This window comes from Stegodyphus dumicola, chromosome X1 (assembly GCF_044657685.1).
Source record: "Stegodyphus dumicola isolate Sdum_Otavi_A_Nest chromosome X1, ASM4465768v1".
NCBI lineage: Eukaryota > Metazoa > Arthropoda > Arachnida > Araneae > Eresidae > Stegodyphus > Stegodyphus dumicola.
The window spans coordinates 143,452,912-143,470,380 of NC_140780.1; the positions used below are offsets into that span (position 1 = coordinate 143,452,912).

General features: G+C 30.8%; 1 long non-coding RNA gene across 3 annotated transcripts; it reads right to left on the reverse strand.

The window, feature by feature from the left end:
* Window positions 1-4,243: 4,243 nt before the first annotated feature.
* Window positions 4,244-12,608, reverse strand: LOC146993287 (uncharacterized). 3 transcript variants are annotated; one of them, XR_015038416.1, is made up of 3 exons: window positions 12,399-12,608; window positions 11,278-11,379; window positions 4,244-4,569 (listed from the first exon to the last, which is right to left on the reverse strand). It is a non-coding gene; the product is annotated as an uncharacterized LOC146993287 (long non-coding RNA). The 3 variants fall into 3 exon arrangements; XR_015038415.1 differs by having other exon boundaries at window positions 12,428-12,607; XR_015038414.1 differs by lacking the exon at window positions 12,399-12,608 and adding an exon at window positions 12,243-12,273.
* Window positions 12,609-17,469: the final 4,861 nt, after the last annotated feature.

A 17,469-nucleotide genomic window follows, 5' to 3' on the forward strand; every position in this document is an offset into this window, starting at 1 on the left:
GGTACACTTAGATAAGGACTGAATTCAGTTTGGGCAATTCCTAGCATTAAAATTTGTGCCTTCTGGATTGATTTTCATTCCTGAATTATGTGTGATTGATTCTTAATCCTATAATTACTGAATGACCTCTGGCATTAAATTCAGAAGCCTGTGGTTTTTCTGTCGTTGAATTTTCTTTGAATCTTCAGTTCTAGTATGGGCAGAGACCTATTGCAGTTACAGGATTTCTTCAGTTAACATATGACATCAGATATTATTTTACCTCATAGGCTGCTTTAGAAATTATTATTATATATTTCCTCTTTTTTCCCAAAGCAGATTGTAAAATGGCATATTGAAGGAGTTTTCATGATGTCTGCACGTACATAGTATGTATCTTACAGAACTCAAAACTGATTAGCCACAGGACATTAAAATTTTGTGCAGTCAAAAGTCATTAATTTGGACACCCATAATTCGGACCTCAAAGCTACAAACTTTCTTCATTTGCGTCGCGTTCACACATGCGCGTAAGACTTTTAAGGCTGCGAATATGCATGTGCGCAATACGTTTACGCTTGCCCATTGAATGTATAACTGACGGTATAAGCTAAGCTAAAATTATCTAATTCAGTTAATGTTGCAGATTGCATTGTTCCTGAATCTTTGAATTGGATACGCCTTATTATTTTTTGCAGACTGTTAGAGCAATTTTATAAAAGTAAGCTTGAACTTTCGATTACGTCAAATAGAATTTCCGATATATATTTACTAATATATAAAGGATCTACAAAGCGAAAGTGTGTTTCGAAGTTCATTAAACAAAAAGTGGAATTGCTACAAAAAATGGATATAGGCATATCCTTTGTTTATCTTTAACGCTGCGGCACGCAATGAATTGGAAGTTGATCTGTCAGCACTGTCTTTATCTTCAGGGCAGATGTTTTTATTTTATTTGGCTTATAATTCCTTACTAAATGTAGTATTTCATCTCGATGTACTCCGTCTTTGATATGATATAAATCAAATTCCTCGTCATTATAATTCGCTTCCGATAAAGAAGAAAGTGATACAGAGGTTATTGGAAACAAAAAAATTTCGATTGACAAATTAGTCGGTATTCTCGACACAGCAATTATAGGACTTTAACAGCGGAACTTTGCAACTGAAGAAGAAATTATGTCTGTTTATAGAATTAAAGAGAAAGTATTATCACATAAAACGAAGCAACTTAAACAACTTACATTGAAAGAAATGTTTAATAAAGTAAACAAATAAATATTAAGCTTTTTTTTTTTTTTTTTTTTTGTAAATTTTGATACCCTTTAGATCATAATTGTTCTTTATTTCATAAATTATGGTTTAATATTTTTAATTTTATAATTTCTGCATGCCATCTTACCAGATTTAAACTGATGATCTATAATCCGGAATTGCCGAAGTCCCAACGAGTCCGGATTAACGACTTTTGACTGTATATAGGACTGCTATACATACAGTTGTGTTCCTTGCTTCTATTGCAATCAGCAAAACTGAATGTGTGTATACACACACACATGCCTGTTTACCTGGCTTGAAAGTACTTCCCCAGCCTTTATTTTTGCAATCATTGGTCGTAGTCATGTACTTCTAACCACAGAAGTGTTTTAAATAAAAATTATTATGTCTTAGCAGTATTAAATTTTAAAAAATTAATATTTGTCAACTAATGAAATCTTAATAATGTCTATGTAGTTAGTCTAACAATATTTAATGTCAGTTTACTGTTGTAAATATCCAATAATATTTAATATCAGTTTATTGTTGTAAATATCTAACAATATTTAGCATCAGTTTATTGTTGCAGCAAAAAAAAATCTATAATTTAATACACCATAGAAAGAAGTCATGTGGTATCCAAATCAGATTTTTAAAAATTTGGTGACTTAAATGCTATACCATCGCATTAGTAAATATGAATCTAGTAAGTGTTTACTTAGACATTACATGCACTAATGAGATTTCCATAACAATGAATTTACTAATTTTGGTGTAAATGTACAGAAGATACACACATATTATGTACATATAATAAATAAGAATGAGGAAATACCCTCTAGTCTGGATAGCATATGGTTTTCACAAAAACTGAAGTCGTACTTCACGCTCTTGTTTTAAATATTTACGTTCTGGAAAATTTTAGGCAAATAAAATGTAAAAAATTTATTACATTTTTTATACTCTAAGACAAGATCTCTGAACTTGGTGATCCTACTTATTCAAGAAAATGCTTTTGCAACCCTGAATATATATAAATTAGGAGTATGAATTAAAATATCTAATGGTGATAAATCATACAAAAAAAAAAAAAAAAAAAAAAAGGCTTCCATAATATAAGTAAATCTAATTTTACCATGTATTAAATACAAATATTCATATTGTAGTAATATTCATATATTTAGGAGTATGAATTAAAATATCTGGTGGTGATAAATCATACAAAAAAAAAAAAAAAAAAAAAAAAAGGCTTCCATAATATAAGTAAATCTAATTTTACCATGTATTAAATACAAATATTCATATTAATGGGTTACAGCTGATTGAAAAGTAATTAAGGAGAAATAGAAAGCAATAATATTAAATGGTTTTGCAAAAATTCCTTCTGTTACGGAAAGCATAAAGTCCACAAAAAAAGGTGATCAGATTGTACATTTCGATAATATATATATTTACATTTCAAACGTTAATAAAATGGTTCAAAAATAATCTTAAAAATATGTCAATACCCTCTGTATTTTTATTTAACATCAAATTCAAGACAATGTTTATAAGATAGCTAATAAATTATATCTGTAAAAAATAAATAAAATAGAAGTTATTTGTGTGTAATACAGCCTTATTTTACATGATTTATTTGGTTTCTAAATTCTATAATTCATAGAACGTTTGCAGTGAAGTAAATGTCTTTCAAATATTAGTGATGAGATTTTAAATGCTTTATGTGCATTCCTCTTATTTCATGATACATATTTAAGCAATACTCTGACTCAGCTCACACATACTGTAATATTTCTTAGCTGATGGTAACTACAGCAGTTATAACTGACAGTAGGGAATATAAACATTATCTTTTACATAATTCACAAAAGAAAAAAAAAATCATTGGGCATTATGCTGGGAGAACTCTTTGGCGATCTTTAAATAGTGCTAAGTAATGTTGACCAATCCAACAATGTAATAAACCATCATTCAGGTAGATGGTTATCTCACTGTGTCAATAACATGCTGCCCAGATGCGATAGTGGTTAATGATGCTGATTGTCGTACCAAAGGGCCCAATTTCAAATCCCTGAAAAGGCATGAATGTTTGTATTCAACTTGAGTGCCCCTACATAGCAAGGATGCACTCAAAGTACATGGTGAACTGGTCTTGAGAGGCTGGCTCGTACTGCAACCTGGGATGATTTCCTTCAGAACTTAATTCGGGATGGAAACTTGACAGTTAGCAAGGCTCAGCAATACTTAATATGATTACTTGAATGCCAGCCTTGCTTCAACCTGTACTTGTGTCAATAAGGTGCTGACCAAACAGGCTAGTAGTTAGTGATGCTGACTGCCGTTACCAAAGGGCCCAGGTTTGAATCCTGGAGAAGGCATGGATGATTGTAAGCATAGTGTCTGTGTGGTAAGGGATCACTAAACACACAAAGCAAGCTAAAATCATCTCAAGAAGTTGGTGGTAGGGGATGAGGGGCAGGAGACCATCGGAATTCCATTTAGAGTGGAGTTTAGCAATCAGCAAGGCCCCATAATACCTACTTGAATGCAAAGGTGCCAGTCTTGCTTCAACCTGTATGAATAAGGTACAGCCTTATCTTACTTGAAAATGAATTATTTTTTTGATGAAATAGCAATAATTGTGATAAATAGTAAAGTAAACATTTTCACCTCAAACTACTGCAAGAAGCCATCAAAATAAATTACTAGTCCAAGCAATTGATTCAATAAGCTACAGAATAGTCTTAAGTGATAAAAATACTGTACATATTTTTTTTTATTAATACTACATATTAAGCTTTTGTGATAAGTTATGTATGGTAGTAAATGAAGAAATCAAGACTAGAATCTCATGCACATTTCATATATTCAGTTTTTTCAATATTTCTAGGGTACTGATAAAATTAAATTTATAATATTTGTCTAAGTTTCTGAAAGTACTGTGAACACAGAGAAAATTTTACAGTATATTAAATGAGGTGCATATATGAATTAAGCAGTTCAAATATTCACTTTTGGAATAATTTATTAATGAAATATTACAGATGATGTAATATATACAATAATATAATTAGATACTAATTATCATGACATATGAAAACTGGCAACACGTTCTGAAGAATAGTCTTGTATATATGCTGAAGAGAGCAGTCACTTGGTGAGGTATTGAGATCAGAGGCACATTTTATTAATCTCTTGAAAGTCATATTTAAACTTCAGTTGTTCCAGCTGAGGTCAAGGATATATGAACTGTTTTACAAAACGAGTACTTCTTAAATGCTTTTCTAGATCCGATTCTGTTTTTACATAAAACTTGCATATAGTTGTTCAGACCTAAAATATAAAGGGTGAAAAAGGAAGTATGTAAATAACTGATAGGAGCAGATAAGTAATAATTAAAGATACCTATAGATGTAATGCATAAAATTAACATAAAAAACACTAAACTCAAATATCATATAATAAAATCAAACTTGCCAATGAAGTAAAGCTACTAATTTTCATTTAATGATTTAAATTTACCTTCTATTTAATAAAGAGTTTGTATATTTTAAAATTAAGGGGGAAAAAAACTATTTTCATACTATTTCACATGTTTAGCAGCATAAGGATGTTCTTCATGACTGATAGCAAAATTATCACCAATGATCTCAGATTCGATGATTTGTTTTTCTTCGTGAGTTGGTTTAGACAATTTATTAATTTTTTTATTCTTTATTTTCTTTGTACGAAAAAATGACCTCTGGGATAAAATTTTCCTTTTCTTCTCGTGATCCGTAGATAAATGGCAACTTTCAGATTGTAATGTCAGAAATTCACTTATATTTTTTAACATTGAATTTACCTCCCCAATGACTTCCCTTTTTCTGTGAGAATTTAAATTACATATTTGTTGTTTAATTTTTTCCAACATCAGCTCTGTCTCACTTATATCTGTTTCAGGATTATGAGATTTTAATGAATTAAATATTCCGGCTGTATTTAACTCATTTGCATTTTTATTTGAAAATGGCAATATATTTTCATTTGAAGATGGCATTTCTACTGTATTATTATTTGAATGTAGTAAATCACTTTTTGAACCAATTTTCCGCACAACCAAATGAATATGTTTGCATATAACATTCCGTATCAAAAAGTCTAAACAAGAACAATTTACAGCATGAATGCATACGTTGCATAAAATACATTTTATGTGACACTCGCAAGTAAAGTCATTAATGCTAACTATATAATTGTGTTCTGATTTTGAACTTTTAACAGAATATAATGATTTATCTTCTATTTCTTTCACAGAATTGAAATTCATATCAAGACTATTCTTATGCCGATTAGAAATACATTTAATTTTATTTGAAATTTTTCCTCTTTCTAATTTTGTCAATCTAGCAATTGCTTTAGTTTTCACATATTCAAAAATTTGGTAAAGACAACTATCTAGGCGGTGATTTACTTTAGCTTTGAGGAAGTTGTATTTAAAATCTCTATGAAATGCTTCAATATGCATATTTGTATTAATGCCTGCATTTAGTCTGTAACAGGCAGCAATTTCTGTCAAACAGTGACTGTACGTACTTAAAAAATATTTGCCAAATAATGATACATTGTCATCTGAATCAAACATGATAAATGCTTAAAAATTATCTGAAATTTTCTTTCATCTTTTTCACGAAGTAAAACTATAACAGATTTATGCACTTGACATGCAAGTTCCTTATCTTTGATTAATGCTTGTATTTTTACTCGGATTGCTTTTTCTACATGCCATGCACAAAGCAGTTTCTTTGGTCCTGCACCAAAAATGTCTACCCATGCATTCGAATGCAGGAGCGTCATCTGACATAAAAATTTTAGGGGTAAAATTTTCCAAAATTTTTCCTTTAATAAGTGAAAAAAAAATCTTTAGCACTGATTTATCTTCTCGATTGCAAATACAAAAGGCTACTGGGAAACCCTCATCATATTCATCTACAACTAATAATGTTATTAAATTAAATTTATATTTATTAGTACCATGTGTTGAATCAACACACACAATACGTTTTCCAAAAGTTTTTAACATTGCTAGCTGAATTGGATGTTGCAAAGCAAAAAAAACATCATCTGTATTTAAATCTTTGAATTTCCCTGTTGCTTCAGTACCTTGAAACTTGTAACCTAGAACAGGGTTACTCATTTCATCATTTGACAACTCATTCAAAAGAAGGGCAACACTAGTTGCATCATTTTCATGCCTTTTAAAATCACAAAGTTTCATTGCACTTTGAATATTATATATATCCTGTCTGTTAACTAAATGAAATCTACTAGGCTTAAGAGATGTTAGTAATTTATCTTGAATGCCTTTAAGAATTTCATCAATACTAACTTTTTGTTCCAGTTTTGATGCTATCATTTGTTTTTCATTTTTTGTTAAGTATAACAAACCTATATTTTGTTGGTGACCATAATGTTGTGGGAAAAGCTCAACAGATAAGATTCCATCATTTTTTAAAGTTACTGTCATTGTACAAGTACAAGAGAACCCAATTTTCTTTGACTTTGCATTCATTCTAATATTTTCACTTTTTACAGTGTGGAAACCACTACGGTGACAATAAAAATACTGTTTGTGCTCATTATCAATACACTCTTTTTCACCATTTTTTTTAACAAAATTTATATCTTCTAGAGCTTCATAACTGTTTTTCCAATCCTTAAATTCTTCCACTGTTTGGAATTTCAGAACTTGTTTTGAAAATAAAATGCCATGGCAAATTGTTAAATGTTGACGCAAAGCTTTAGCAAACCGAAAAGACTGTTCACAATTCTGTTCAAAGCAAATGAAGCTTGTTTTTGAAGTACCTAGAGGGGGAAAAAAATGAAGGAGGGGTAAATATTAATTTTAACCCTTTAATTATGAGTAAAATTATATGCGACCATACCAGCAAATGCAAACATTTGTGAAAATTAAGATTTTGCAAAATTTCTTTATTCATATTACATTTAGCTTTAGAGAGGTTGGAAGTGTAACCAGCAACTTTATTTAAATTCTTAGGAGTCAGATTCAGGAGATGCATTTTATCCCTGACACACATCAGCTTGATGGCTATAAATATATCAGCAGAGAGTTGCGGTCAAACAGAACGCCCTCTCTCACCAAGATTCCCCTCATTTTATAATTCCACCAACTCATACCCCGATGCCCTCATTCTATTTCGCCCTGTTTTTAGCATTATATGAATTTTCATCAGCTATACTTTTAAGTATATTTAAGTTTTGTAATGTAAAAAGAACTCCTCCCCCTACGATCAGAGCTAAAATTGGGCCGGAGCCCACCGGTACTTCTTATTTTTTGTAAAAAATCATAATTCTAGCCGGAGTGCATGGAAGCCCTAAATAAGAAGGCTGCTGCACTTCTTTTATGTAACTGAATAACAATTTCCGTAGAAATTTTATTTCGAAAATTTTAATTTTAGCATTAAAATTATATTAAAAAATCCCTTATTAAATTTAATTTATCTCTTTACATTTAATTTTAATTATTTAATTACTGCAATAAATAATAATTATATAGCAAAATCTGCTCATCCCATGAATTCCGCGGACATGTGTTTTTCTTCCTTTATTGAGGAGCGCATCCCATTTTTTCCCTGTTTAACCATTGAAATAAATTATATATAGTATTAAATGTTTAGTTTACGTTTTGGCAACAGATATTGTTAGTTGTCCACTAAATTACGGCATTTGAAAGGCACGTGGTATTACTGCTCAAACTTCACTTTTTGCCGCTTTTTCTTACAGAAATGGCAGCTAGAAAACGTTCAGCGATTATCTTGATTATTTAATTAGATTATTGAATTATTAATTAGATTTATTGATTAGATTAATAATAAGATTTATTGAATCTGGTGCAAAGACTGTGAAGTTGGACTTTGCTTTGAACCCTGTTTTGAACTCTATCATACAGTCAAAAGTAGTTAAGCCGGACTCGTCGGGACTTCAGCGATTCCGGATTATAGATCATCAGTTTAAATCTGGTAAGATGGCATGCAGAAATTATAAAATTAAAAATATGAAACCGTAATTTATGAAATAAAGAACAATTATGATCTAAAGGGTATCAAAATTTACAAAAAAAAAAAAAAAGCTTAATATTTGTTTACTTTATTAAACATTTCTTTCAATGTAAGTTGTTTAAGTTGCTTCGTTTTTTATGTGATAATACATTCTCTAATTCTTTAAACAGACATAATTTCTGTTCAGTTACAAAGTTCCGCTGTTCAAGTTGATTTCGGAATGATTAGAGAATCAAAGGATATGCCTTTACCCATTTTTTGCAGCAATTCATGTTTTTGTTTGATGGACATCGAAACATGCTTTCGCTTTGTAGATTATTTGATAGCTCCAGAATCGGAAATTCTTTTTGACATAATCAAAAGTTCAAGCTTACTCTTATAAAATTGCTCTAACAGTCTGCAAAACATAAGACGGTTCCAATTAGAAGATTAAGTAACAAAATCTGCAACATTAACTGAAATAGATAATTAGATAATTTTAGCTTAGCTTATACCATCCGTTATACATTAAATGTGCATGTGTAAACGTATTATGCATATGCGTATGCGTAAATGTATTATGCGCATGCGTTAATGCATGTGCAGAATGTTTATAGCTTTGAGGTCCGGATTATAGATCATTCTGGATTAAAGACTTTTGACTGTATATAGATTTAAAATAGATACATATATATAAAAAACCCACAAATTTTGAAGCGATTTCGGTCCACAAATTGAGCGGTCAGATGGTTAATGAGTTTAAAAGTCATTTTATTTATTTATTTACTCTTGTTCCTCTTTGCTGGAGATCTTCTATAGGGCTTTAGCACTTCTAATTTTAGAAATTAAACCCTGCCCAATGTTCCTTTGCAAAATGTGGAAATAAAATGCATATCCTTTTTATCTTTCAACTTAAGAGCCAAAATTTTTGCATTTTCTTCAGCTTAAATTATTTGACAGCATTTAAGTGTTATAAATTTTGGAAAATGCTTTCGGTTTTTCTTGACTTTTTTTCTTTTAGTTTTCCCCATAATCCAATGCCATTTTCAACCAAACAGGCTGCCAATTTTCGGCTGCTGTACCAATTATCAGTACATAGGGGGTGGTTTTTCTTCCGATAATTTTCTATGAGCTGTGCCTGTGATGCCAAGTGGCAAGCATTATAGTGCCTGCAATGCCAAGTGTTTCATCTTGTGGTATATCTTTGATGCAACCAACGTAAACCAAAATTTTCAAAATAATTCTTGTTTCATAATCACACAACAAAAACAGTTTTAGTCAAAATTGATGTCACTTTGAAGGAATATATTGTTTGAATGATAACCTGCCTTTAATAACACAAAAGACTTATCACTACATATTTTTTGAAATGGTGAAAAATATGTAAAAAATTTGGCATTTAAATTTTGAAACACATCTTGAATTTTCCACGGCCTATGGAGTTTTCTGGTTGTTTATAATTATCCGCAAATTTTTGTGTATCTGTTGCGAGTCATATATTTGCTATAAAAAAAAATCTGTTCATTTCATTGTATTTTTCGACCAGCACTCAGATATGGTACTCTTCTTCACTTGAGGCATCAACAAACTTAATGCTAAAAATGAGTAAGCCCCATCAATCATTGTGTTTACCTACCATTTTGTTTTGAGCCTTGTTACAGCATTCTGGTCTCTTGAACAAAATGCACAATATCTATTGGTTTCATTTGCAATTATTTGTACTAGGCCAGCATCAAAATATTTTGTGAAATAATCGTATTCCTCAGCATCGTCAGCCACATCAAACATATCACTAACTCCCGCACCTACACTGTCAAATTTATATGTTTCCGGTTGAAATTCGTCACAGTATCTTCAATGAAAACTTACATTATCCTGGCCACTACTATCACTGGATTCGATTACATTTTTCATCTATGTCGCTATTTCCTATATTTTCCTCGCCACTTTCAAAATCATTAGATAATAAGCTTCCAGTAGTACTAGTACAATTGATATCTTTGTCATTATTATCTTTAACTGCAAATATTACCTGTTTGTTTGCAGACGTTGATGGTTGATCCATGAGAGTTATATAAAACCACTATTCCTGAAGACAAAAACACACACACAATCTTAATGCAGCAACCTTGTTAGAACATACAAAATCTTGAAAATTTACTATTGGGGTTTACATAGCCCAGCCCCACTTACACGAGGTGTCGATGGATATAATAAACCAACCAAACTTATTTCAAAAGAATAAAAATGCACATAAATCTCAGAGCAGCAACCTTATTATAGTTCGACGGCCTCATCCATGACCCTGAGGGCAAGCCCACACGTGCCATTCGGATCAAATTATTCTCAAAATAAGGTTGAAGGATTGAGACTTTTCTTTGAGCATATAAATTCTCTCTTTGGAGAAACGACTTTCACACGACCTTTCATGTCACAGCAAGTAATAACTTTTGGATGAGTCTGTGTTTTGGCAGAATGCAGCCATGGTTGTGTTTGATACGGAAGAACTCTAGAACTGTTACAAAATGTATTATTGGACAGAGCCCAGCCATACTTATGCGAGATGTTGATGGACATAAACCACTGGATGCCCTGACAGGATTCCATTTTTTATATTGCTGATGATACAAAAATGCAAAGAGATAGAATGTTTACATTGTATTATTTATTAAAAATAATCAGAAAGCAAAACAAAATTGACGATTTTTCGGTTACGATCATATAATTAGTTATATATTATGTTATAATTAGCCCTTTTTTTAGTTAAATTGGTATTGATAAATATGAATAATAAATTATTGTTGTTTTATAATCACTTATTAATGACAAAATGTCACACAAACGCTTTAAAACTGTAAATGTTTATATATGATTGCTGGAATGTGCGGCAGACTAGATAAATTGCTTATATATGACCACCATAGTTAAAGGGTTAAATGGAAAATTTATATTTGTAAAACAAACAAACATATAATGTTTTTAGAATCTAAACAACATTACTTACATGATGGATTTCTTGTAAAATGAATACTCCTTAAATGTCTTCCTAAATTTGATTTTGATGAAAATGCCTTTTCACAGAACTGGCATGTATGAGGAGCCATACCTAAAGTAAAACAGGTAGAAATGACAAAACATGTTAACAAAAAACAGAAGCTACAAGTCAATAAATGCAAAACTATAATTTAAGATAACAGGAGACATAAATCTCTATTTATAACTGGTATTCAACACATTAAATTGAAAAATGAAATAAAAACTATCAAAACTTAAAGCCCTGCACACAAACATAATATTCATGACTCATAAGATATCTATTAAATACGTAAAAAAAAATTCTAAGACTGAACAAATTCAAAAACTACATTTCAAAAAGAGAGATCAGAAAATTTCTAAAAATATTAATAAGGTATTTCATATTTAATCTCCCTATACACTATTTTCATAACGTGCCCATTAAAGTAATAAAAAAAAGCAACAAAGATAAAAAATATATTTTAATATATATATATATATTATATATATAGTGCATGGACTTTAAATCTAATAGTAAATTATTTGTATACTTAATTCTTTTAGAGGGCCAATGAATTCAAAATCAGATATATATTTTTAATGGATAAATTTATCCCAAAATGTACAATTTCACAATTTTAATACTTCTAATATAAAAAATTAAAGACAATTTTTCATATATAAAAATAAAATAATTTGATTATAAATAAAGTAATTACTGATCTAAATGCAACTTAAATCCAAAAATTTGCAGATGTAATCCTCATTCATAAATTTTATCAAACACATCCTTAAATTAAAATATTAAACATCTGAAATTTATCTAAATTAACCAATTTAGGTTCATAATCACTGAGCATACATCAAAAGACCCAAGCATACATACTCAATAAGCATACATCAACATATACATTGACACAATAAAGTGTGTATTTAAAAATTAAATGAGCTTACATAAAACAAAATTCATCTACCTAGATTTACAACTATCAGAAAACAGCTACAATTGTTGACGAAAAACAGTGTACAGATTTATTCTTTATCAACCTTAGGTCGAAAACAATTGCAAACATCAATAAAAAGAAATTGAAAGCAAATGCATAAATTTACCATAAACAGAAGAAATTAAGTAAACGTACTGCCTTTTTCAATAAAATGTGTTGAGATAATCTTCAATTACCCCTGGAAGATTTCACAGATAGCCTTTTTCAAAATCGAACCTCCGTATTTTCTGGCGGGAAAATGAAACTCCTTTGGCGCAATCTATGGCGAAATTTCAGACAGGGGGAAGGCAAGGATCAAGTCTGTTATTAATGTGACCGATAACTGTATGCCCAGCTAGATGTATTTTATAAATAATATGTTTCAAAGTAATTTACAACTTCAATAGTGTCAGGATCTTCTTTAAGTAATTTTATTGCTGCTTCTGTCAGTGTATGAAAAGTATGAATGTCTTGTTCTTCTAAGAGAGATCTAATAATTTTATATATTTTTGCCTGTTTTTCAACACCATTGATTTTCTTTTTTTTTTTTAAATTGTTTCTCCAGGCTGTATCAATATGCCATGCACAAAAAAGACGTTTCTGTAGTAAACCCATTTCAGACATAAATATTTGTGGTTGTATTTGCCCAACATTTTCTTTAATACACGAAAAAAAAATGATAGCACTGGCTGGATTAGAAATTAAAAATGCACACGGGAATCCTTGGCACTAATCATCTATTGTAAGTAAAGTTACGAGTTCAAATCTGTACGCATTCACCCCATGTGTACCATCAATACATATACAAGTTAGAACTAAATTTTTTCAGTATCTCTCTTTGTGCTTCTGTCATCATTATCAAAACAAAATCATTTCCTTTTAGAAATGAATATTGTGTACAATATTCACTCATGCTATGTTGATCCCTGGGTTTTATAAAATGAAATGCATGGATGTTCAGAATTTTGCATTTCAGGTACCCACATATATACACAAACCAAATCATTTTCATGTTTAACAGAATTAGAAGACAAATTGAAAGATTTTATGTTATGTAAATCTTGTTTTGTAAGTAAATAAACCTTCTCAAGCCCAGCATCTCATAGAGAATTTCTAATTTCATCTAAAATATTATCCAGAGAAATTTTTGCTGTTATCTTTGATGCAATATTTTTTATTTTGTCTGTTGTTAAAAATAAGTGACCTAAATCATTCCGATGCCCAATACGTATTTTCTGATATGTGTGTGTGTGTGAGTGAGTGAGATTATGGCAAAGCCTTGAGGACTATCTGCCTAAGGGGAGGGATGCCTTCGTGGAGCAATCCTAGTATCCGGTGCACACGGGATTTGACTACTTTTGGTGACTTTATGATGAGCAGTAAAAACGGGACATATACGATGAGTAATTAACGGGTCATTCGAAGAAATCATACAGTTAAACATAGTATATACTAATCATATAGTATATATAGTATGTGTGTGTAGTATATATATAGACGTTCTTTGGATCATTTTTGGTGTTGGCGATAATTTTCAAAGTCGCGCCAAAGCTGCACCGTATACTAGGATTTTACCGCACTTTCTAAGGGAAACTGGTTCGTATACACGTTACACATGGGAAAAACCATGAAAACGCCCATGCAGCCAGTCCATTCGCGGGATTCGAACTTTGGACCGAACTACCAGTGTTCAGCGACTTTACCGTTCGGCCGCTAGTTGGCCCTATTTTTCTGATATGACACTACACATTTGCCATCTGTATGTTCTGTTACTTTTAATTCAGCTGGGTAATATGCATTTATTTTATTGCTATCAAGGATTTTTAAGTGACGCAAACCTTTACTTTCTGATATAAAATTTCCTGAACAGTGGCATTACACCATGTATATTAAATATGCTTACTCCATAAGAAATTTTGACTTCGTATTATTTTCAATTTCTGCCTTCTATGCCAAAAAATCATCAAATGAATTAAATTCCAGCTCAGTATGATTCAAATCAACATCATGAACATTATTGAAATGAAATACTATTTCTCGCTTTTCAAAATTAGCATAACATACAGGACACACATAATTACCTGTTAGAAGTATGAATTTTATTTTGATGATATTTCCAATTTTTTGGGTCACTAAATTTCAGATAGCAGTCCTCACATTTGTAGCTTGGTGATCGACCACTTTTTAAAGAATAAATAATGTAGTATTATTAGAGTGTAATGTGTTGGTATGGCATTTCAAACTGCATTTATTTTGGTACGTTTTTAAGCAATCAGAGCATACAAAATTATTCTCAGTCACACTAAAATTATTTGCACAATCAACCATACTATTAGAACTTAGTTTTCAGAGACTCAATTAATGTAGTATTATTGTAATGAAATTTATATGCATGGCGTTTCAAATTGTATCTATAGTTGAAAGTTTTAAGCAATCACAGCAAACAAAATTACTCTCAGCTATACTAAAATCATTTGCACAATGAACCATATCACTCGCAACACAATCAGAATTATCAGACATACCACAATTGGTATTATCGCACACGGTTATTCCTTCCTGATTTTGATTCGATTTAGAATAAAAAACACCTTCTGAGGAAACAGAAGTATTTGGCCCTGAAATGGGCAGTTTTTCTTGATTTTGTGCAGAAACTATAATAATCGAAGCAAAATGAAAAAAGAGAACTGTATCAGCGATTACACGCTACCACAGCAGTCAAAGAGCAAAGTAAATGATAGTAAATACGAGGCGCCTTCAGGAAAATGACGACTTGCGCAGTAACCTGCGCAGATGTTCAGGGAGGAACCAGGAGGAAACTAGCGTCTGAGGGGCTAGACGCTTGTGATAATTTGACTACAATCTCAAATCCCAACCAGATCCTTTTGATCTTTGCCGCCTGGTAAAGTCCACTTGAAACAGCAGGTGTGGAAGAATGATCGTGGCGACGGGGAACCGCCAGAAAGTACTACAATCTCAAATCCCAACCAGATCCTTTTGATCTTTGCCGCCTGGTAAAGTCCACTTGAAACAGCAGGTGTGGAAGAATGATCGTGGCGAGGGGGAACCGCCAGAAAGTACTACAATCTCAAATCCCAACCAGATCCTTTTGATCTTTGCCGCCTGGTAAAGTCCACTTGAAACAGCGGGTGTAGAAGGTCGATCGTGGCGAGGGGAAACCGGCAGAGAGTGTGGTATTCATTCTTGCTCTTGACTGTTGCGGTGTGCGCTTCAAAAGTAAAGCACTTTTGCTCTGCTTATTTTTGTAGCTCTTATTTAATATTTTACAATATTCTTTTAGATGTTATTTAAAATTTTACACTTTTCTTTTCAGAATTTACGAGTTATTTTTTTCAGGTTTGACAAGTTAATTTTTTTTTTCAGGTTTTCCTTTCAGATTTTGCGGTGTGCGCTTTAAGTAAAGCATTTTTTCTCTGCTTATTTTTGTAGCTCTTATTTAATATTTTACAATATTCTTTTAGCTGTTATTTAAAATTTTACAATATTCTTTTCAGAATTTACGAGTTATTTTTTTCAGGTTTGACAAGTTAATTTTTTTTTTCAGGTTTTCCTTTCAGATTTTGCGGTGTGCGCTTCAAGTAAAGCATTTTTTCTCTGCTTATTTTTGTAGCTCTTATTTAATATTTTACAATATTCTTTTCAGAATTTACAAGTTATTTTTTTCAGGTTTGACAAGTTAATTTTTTTTTTCAGGTTTTCCTTTCAGATTTTGCGTTGTGCGCTTCAAGTAAAGCATTTTTTCTCTGCTTATTTTTGTAGCTCTTATTTAATATTTTACAATATTCTTTTAGCTGTTATTTAAAATTTTACAATATTCTTTTCAGAATTTACGAGTTATTTTTTTCAGGTTTGACAAGTTAATTTTTTTTTTTTTTTTTTTTTTTCAGATTTTACAAGTTATTATTTTTTCAAATTTACAAGTTATTTACTATACCTTTTGCTTATCTGTGAGCTAATTTAAGATTTTACAATATTCTTTTCAGGTTTTACAAGTAAATTTTCTCAGGTTTTCCTTTCAGATTTTGCAAGTTAATTTTCTGTTTATTATCGTGCTTAACTTGATTATTATTTCAGAAGTAATAAGGCATATATATTCAGCACTGTTTTTGTCCTTAATTAATTACTGGGCGTTATTAAAGTTTGATTTTTTACTTTTTGGGTAACAAACATTTCCATTAATTACCTTTTTTTCTATGTAAAAACTCTGGTTTGGGAATACTTACTTCGAGTACCAATTTTTATTTTTCATAGGTACAGAAGAAACTGAAAAGTATTTTTTTTTTTTTTTTTCAAAACTGTTTCTTATGCTTGGTTGATTTTAAATACAGCATTATTGATATATATTTCTGTACAATAATTTTGGTTTTTTGTTATGAATATTATGCGCTAAGTTATACCGCTGCTATTTACAGCATATTTATATATACACACCATGATGATGACTCTGTGTATTGATGCAATTTAAAAATCATCTAAATATTACTGTTTTTTCAAGTGTTCCTATTTAGATTGCCATTTGTATTTTTCTGATAACTACAGAGTTCTTATGTTGTTAAACTAATAACACTAAGAATATTTTATATACTATTATAATAAGATTTTAATGTCCTAATATTAGAATATATTAGGCTAAAATATAAGATTTTAATGTCCATTCAAATTAGTTATTCACCAACAAAAAGAATTGGTGTTACTCACTTAAAAGATTTACAAAATATTTCTAGAGGTATTCGGGTAAATAATGAAATTGTTTTTGACACTAATGATGCAGTATCGGTGGACTTAAAAGTCCAGAAAATGAAAGCTGAATCTGGTTGTCCAATTTTGTTGTACAAGAAAGTTGGTGACGAACTGCCAGGTTTTCAAGGTGTATCAAGGGATGATTTCCTTTTAAGGGTTATGAATGGTGCCCAACTTAGGTTGCTGGAATTAAACAGCAGCTGTATTATGATAGACTCTACTCATGGTATGAATCAGTATGGATTTCAATTAACTTCTGTACTTCTCAATGATGATAATCATGAAGCTTTTCCTGTTGCTATTTTGTATTCATCAAAAATAACAACACAAACTTTTATACTATTTTTTTCAGCTATTAAAGATAGAGTTCCTAATCTTAAACCTAAGGTTTTCATGTCAGACGATGCTCCGGCATTTTATAATGCATGGTGTCAAGT